Source organism: Vitis riparia, chromosome 6 (assembly GCF_004353265.1).
Source record: "Vitis riparia cultivar Riparia Gloire de Montpellier isolate 1030 chromosome 6, EGFV_Vit.rip_1.0, whole genome shotgun sequence".
Taxonomy (NCBI): domain Eukaryota; kingdom Viridiplantae; phylum Streptophyta; class Magnoliopsida; order Vitales; family Vitaceae; genus Vitis; species Vitis riparia.
This window is the reverse complement of record NC_048436.1, coordinates 632,261-637,677: the sequence shown is the minus strand read 5'-3', so window position 1 is coordinate 637,677 and position 5,417 is coordinate 632,261. Positions and strand designations below refer to the sequence as shown.

Genomic DNA, 5,417 nt, shown 5'->3' with positions numbered 1-5,417 from the left:
GGGTTTATTGTCAATGGGTGCTGACACTCCCACCTCCACTGCATTAGCTGACCATGGGGTGAAATGAACAGCGTGCATAAATAACCATTGAGGCTGACACCTCTCTCTGCTCAACACGAATGGGTTCACTCCTCATGCGTACATGTCCAACCTATATTTTTCTCATACCCATTTTCTTTATTCTCTTCCATCCTTCCAACTCACCATACCATATTCCCATTACCCTCCATCCTTTAATCCACCATGCCCATTTCTCATCCTCGTACCAACCCACTTCTGCCACTATCCAACCCGACATCATACCCCCACATACCCTTCATTCATGACTCCATCCCATCATGCATGGAAATACCAACCCTATTACAATTTGCTTCTAAGCCCCATTCATACTCATATCACTACTTAATCTACCCATATTCTCATATTTCCATTTCGTTATCATATTTTCTCTCTCTACACCACGTGCATGTCCATTACCACTCATGCATATCACCACCCTCCTATGCCTACCTTACCCATTTTTCTTACCACCTTTCTCTCTCTACACTGTAGGGACCCCTCCCCCTGATGACACGTGGCATGCATTTCTATCCGGATCAGCTCCATCCGGATTTCCCCAAGAGGACACGTGGCGCGCTTCTCCTATCCGGACTCCTTCAAAGGAGAAGCACACGACACTCATAAACACCACATCCGGACGACCGCCATATCCTATCCGGATATGTTGTTGTCCGGATCGTTGACCAAAGTAAGCAAGTCTTACTACGCCATTACGACAGCCTGACACAGCCCACATTCCGCCACCTGCAGAGCGAAAGGACAGGAATGATGGCAAGTCACCTCCCACGATCTATGTCAGTCAAGTCACCTCCAAAGATCTCTAACAACCGCCCGTAAGGTGATGATAACCCTGACACCACCTAGAGGCATCATGACAAGCCAAAAAGTCTTCCATCATTAAAGAAGGAGATAGAACTTCTGTCACTATATATATAAACCTTCACACAAGGAATAAGGTAAGCTTGCGATACCTAGAAAAAGGCCAACTGATTAATCTCTTTAGATATATGGTTGATATAACCATCGGAGGGTGTGTCCGGACGGGGCGTCTGGACATCTTTTGCAGGTACAACTGAACCAGAATTCAATATTGGTTGAGTGCGTGCATCCATTTGGCAGCCACAGTAATCACAGGGATGCGAGGCCTCAACATTGGCGCCGTCTGTGGGAACCTCGCTGATTCAGTCACCGGCAAAGATGGCCACACCTTCCAGAAGCCACTCATCTGCTAGAGGAGAGGAAGGTAATTTTGAATGGCGCCAAGCCATCGAAAGAAGACAGTTGGCAAGTGAGCGACAACTGCAAGCTCTCCTCCAGGAGACAGTAAGATTAAGAGAAGAAAAAGTTGTATTGCGTATCCAAGCTTCATCGACGGGGTCTCCCCGTCGACAACGTTCAAAAGGCCAGATAGCAAACTCAAGGCCTGACCCAGAGTCAATATACCCTGGGACAGCAGGAGCAATCCCTGAAACAGGCAACGTTAGGCCACATGAGCCACACACGCCCATGCATCGAGCTCCCCGTGAGGAAAGCTCGAACTCTACTCGTTTCTCGTCTAAGAGACAACGTGACAGAAGACCCCAATTGTCGGGCGCTATGCGTGCGAGACTGGGCCCCCAAGAGCCTGGCAGGCCAAGGCCACCAGCAGCCACAACTTGGGGAGCGCATCCTGACCCCATGGTCACTCCTATGGTGCAGAACGTTCCCCCGCACCAAGCGGTATGACAAGCTGGGAGAAATCTCCCAAACGAGCCACCCATTGGCTCCATCAGCAAAAGGCTGGACGACATGCTCTCCACGCCTTTCTGCTCTCGTATTATCCATTACGAGCCCCCAAGGGGATTCCTCGTACCAAAATTCTCCACATACGACGGGTCCAGCGACCCCTTCGACCATATCATGCATTATCGACAGCTCATGACTCTCAATATAGGAAACGATGCGTTGCTATGCAAAGTATTCCCCGCCAGCTTACAAGGGCAGGCCCTCTCATGGTTTCATCGCCTACCTCCCAACTCCGTTGATAATTTCAGGGACCTGTCGGAAGTCTTTGTGGGACAATACTTATGTTCCGCTCGGTAAAAGCAGAACATCAGCACTCTGCAGAACATAAAAATGGAGGATAACAAATCCTTGAGAGAATTCATGAAGCGGTTTGGTCAAGCCGTATTACAGGTAAAGGCTTATAGCATGGACGCTGTCCTACAGATCTTCAAACGAAGCATCTGTCCAGGCACCCCATTTTTCGAATCACTCGCTAAGAAGCCTCCTGCGACGATGGACGATTTGTTTTGGCGTGCAAGCAAATACTCAATGCTCGAAGATGACGTACGAGCGGCCACCCAGCAAATCTTGGTTGCCGGACAGGCATCCAGAAGTGGTGCGGAAAGAAGTGCCAAACTTCCGGACCGGCCAAGGCCATCCGATCGAAGGCAGGAAGGGCCAAGTCGCCTGGAGATGCCACCCTTCACACCCCTTTCCATATCCTACGAGAAGCTTCTCCCTATGATCCAAGGCATGTCCGATTTCAAGTGGCCTAGACCCCTCGGAACGGACCCATCCAAAAGGGATCATAGTAAGAAATGTGTCTTCCATAAGGAGCATGGTCACACAACGGAGGCATGCAGGAGTCTCCAATATTTAGTCGAAAAGCTTATAAAGGCGGGACATTTGAGGCAATACCTCCGCTCAGATGCCGGAGGTAGAGACGCTTCCCGAAATCACAACTCTGGAGCCCCCACGGCTCCGACCGTCCCCAAAGCCATTATAAACTATATTAATGGGGGTCCATCGGATGAGGAGCATGACTCCAAACGAAAGAGACAAAGAATGTTGCGGGAAGCTTTGGTGCGTGAGTGTGTCAACTCCATCCGGCCTGGGATAACTGGGAGGGGCCCTCGCCCCATAGACGGGACCATCATATTCCCACCAGTAGACCCCACACGGATATTGCGGCCGCACCGCGACGCCCTCATTCTATCCCTGGAAATGGGCAACTTCGATGTAAGACGCATCTTAGTTGACCTAGGCAGCTCAGCTGATCTGGTGCAAGCATCAGTGATAAGCCACATGGGACACAATTTAATTGGTCTCGAAAACCCTGGGCGAATCTTATTCAGGTTCAACGGAGCGGCTACTACTTCTTTGGGAAACATTGTACTGCCAGTCCAAGCTGGTCCAGTCACTCTCAACGTTCAATTTTCGGTGGTACAAGACTTATCACCCTTCAATGTCATCTTGGGGCGCACTTGGCTGCACTACATGAAAGTCATTCCCTCCACATATCATCAAATGGTAAGTTTTCTTACCGAGGATGGACAAATCGATCTATACGGCAGCCAGTTAGCCGCTCGCCAATGCTACCAGATAGCACGGGAAGCAGGGACCAGCCAGGAGGATAAACCCCTCTCTGAGTCCACCCATGCACTTGACTAATAGCAATCACTGTGTCCGATGGACAAAGATCCCCCGGTAGCGGATCCCTTGCAGACAATCCAAATTTCGAAAGAAGGTACTCACCTTACACATATCAGTTCCCTCTTAACGCCTGAAGAGACCCGGAACATTCAAAACACCCTTCGACAAAATCATGACGTCTTCGCATGGGCGCATTCTGATATGAAGGGAATTCATCACTCCATCGTCTCTCATAAGCTTAACGTCTTGCCAACAGCAAAACCCATCCGGCAGAGGGTTAGACGTTTCCACCCGGACAGGCAAAAGATCATCCGGGATGAGATTGACAAGTTGCTGGAAGCTGAATTCATCAAAGAAGTAGAGTATCCGGACTGGTTGGCAAATGTAGTGGTGGTACCCAAAAAGGAAGGCAAATGGCGGGTGTGCGTCGATTACACCAATCTCAATAATGCATGTCCAAAAGACAGTTTCCGTTTGCCACGAATAGATCAAATTGTGGATTCCACTACTGGGCAAAGGATGCTCTCCTTCCTAGATGCTTTCTCTGGATACCACCAAATCCCCATGGCCCCGGATGACCAAGAAAAGACAGTCTTCATAATGCCACACGAACTTTATTGCTACAAAGTCATGCCGTTTGGCCTCAAAAACGCTGGCGCCACTTATCAAAGACTGATGACAAAGATCTTCAAGCCTCTGATTGGCCGCACAGTGGAGGTATATATTGATGATATCGTGGTCAAAAGCAAAACCCGAGAGGAGCATATCCTTCATTTGCAAGAGGTTTTCCAACTCTTAAGGAAGTATGGCATGAAGCTGAATCCTTCTAAATGCGCCTTTGGCGTGAGTGCTGGCAAATTCCTGGGATTTATGGTCAGCTAAAGGGGGATAGAGGTTAGCCTGGATCAAGTAAAAGCAGTCATGGAAACACCACCCCCCAAGAGTAAAAAGGAATTGCAGCGCCTCACGGGCAAGCTTGTCGCGCTAGGACGCTTTATAGCCCGCTTCACTGATGAACTACGACCCTTCTTCTTGGCAATCCGAAAAGCTGGAGCAAGCGGATGGACGGACAGCTGTCAGAACGCTTTCGAAAAAATCAAGCATTGCCTTATGCAACCGCCCATTCTAAGCAGCCCCCTCCCTAGAGAAAAATTGTATATGTATCTGGCTGTATCGGAGTGGGCAATTAGCGTTGTTCTATTCCGCTGCCCCTCTCCCAAGGAGCAGAAACCTATTTACTACGTCAGCAGAGCGTTGGCAGACGTAGAAACAAGGTATTCAAAGATGGAGTTAACGGCCTTGTGTGGACCCGCATTTTTCACGTGCACCCCCACTCGATCGGCGAGACTCGCTTTTTATTTGGTGAAAAATTAATTTTTGGAAAAAGTTGGAGTCGCCACTTATTTTATTTTTATTTTAAAGGGAAAATAAAACAAGAAAGAAAAACTCTAAAATGTGACTCCATAATTTTTGGAAAAAGCATGTCTTTGAAAAACCCGAGTCTAAGTCCAGGGATCAGGTTACTTATTGGGAAGGTACCTCTAGGAGGTAGCACCCCTCTAAGCCTTACAATGGTCTCTACTAACAAAGTTAAGGGAAGTGCGGCCATTAATCAGTTAATTATGGATATCTAAGTAGGCTAGGTGATTTCAAATATTGCATGCCTAACAAGAAAAAAACCATAAGAGATAATCGAAGTGCATACCTGAACGGCTTCTCAAGCGCTATCATAAAACATAAGAGATTAGTTTGGGAATCTATCACATAGCATGTGTCTTATCCGAGCAAATCAGACATATATCAAGACATCCAAGAATCATGTCAAATATGGATATGGTCATCAATAACATACAAGTCCATAGAGTTCTAAAAAAAATAGATGAGAAGAGAGCGTACCTGAATAGCAAGCTAGTACCTCTCCATGGGAAACAAGAGCATCT

The 5,417-nt window shown here is 47.9% G+C and overlaps 1 pseudogene; it reads left to right on the top strand.

Annotated features, from left to right (window-relative positions):
• The first annotated feature begins 1,848 nt into the window (after positions 1–1,848).
• LOC117916259 lies at positions 1,849–3,495 on the top strand (annotated as a pseudogene).
• The last annotated feature ends 1,922 nt before the right edge of the window (positions 3,496–5,417 follow it).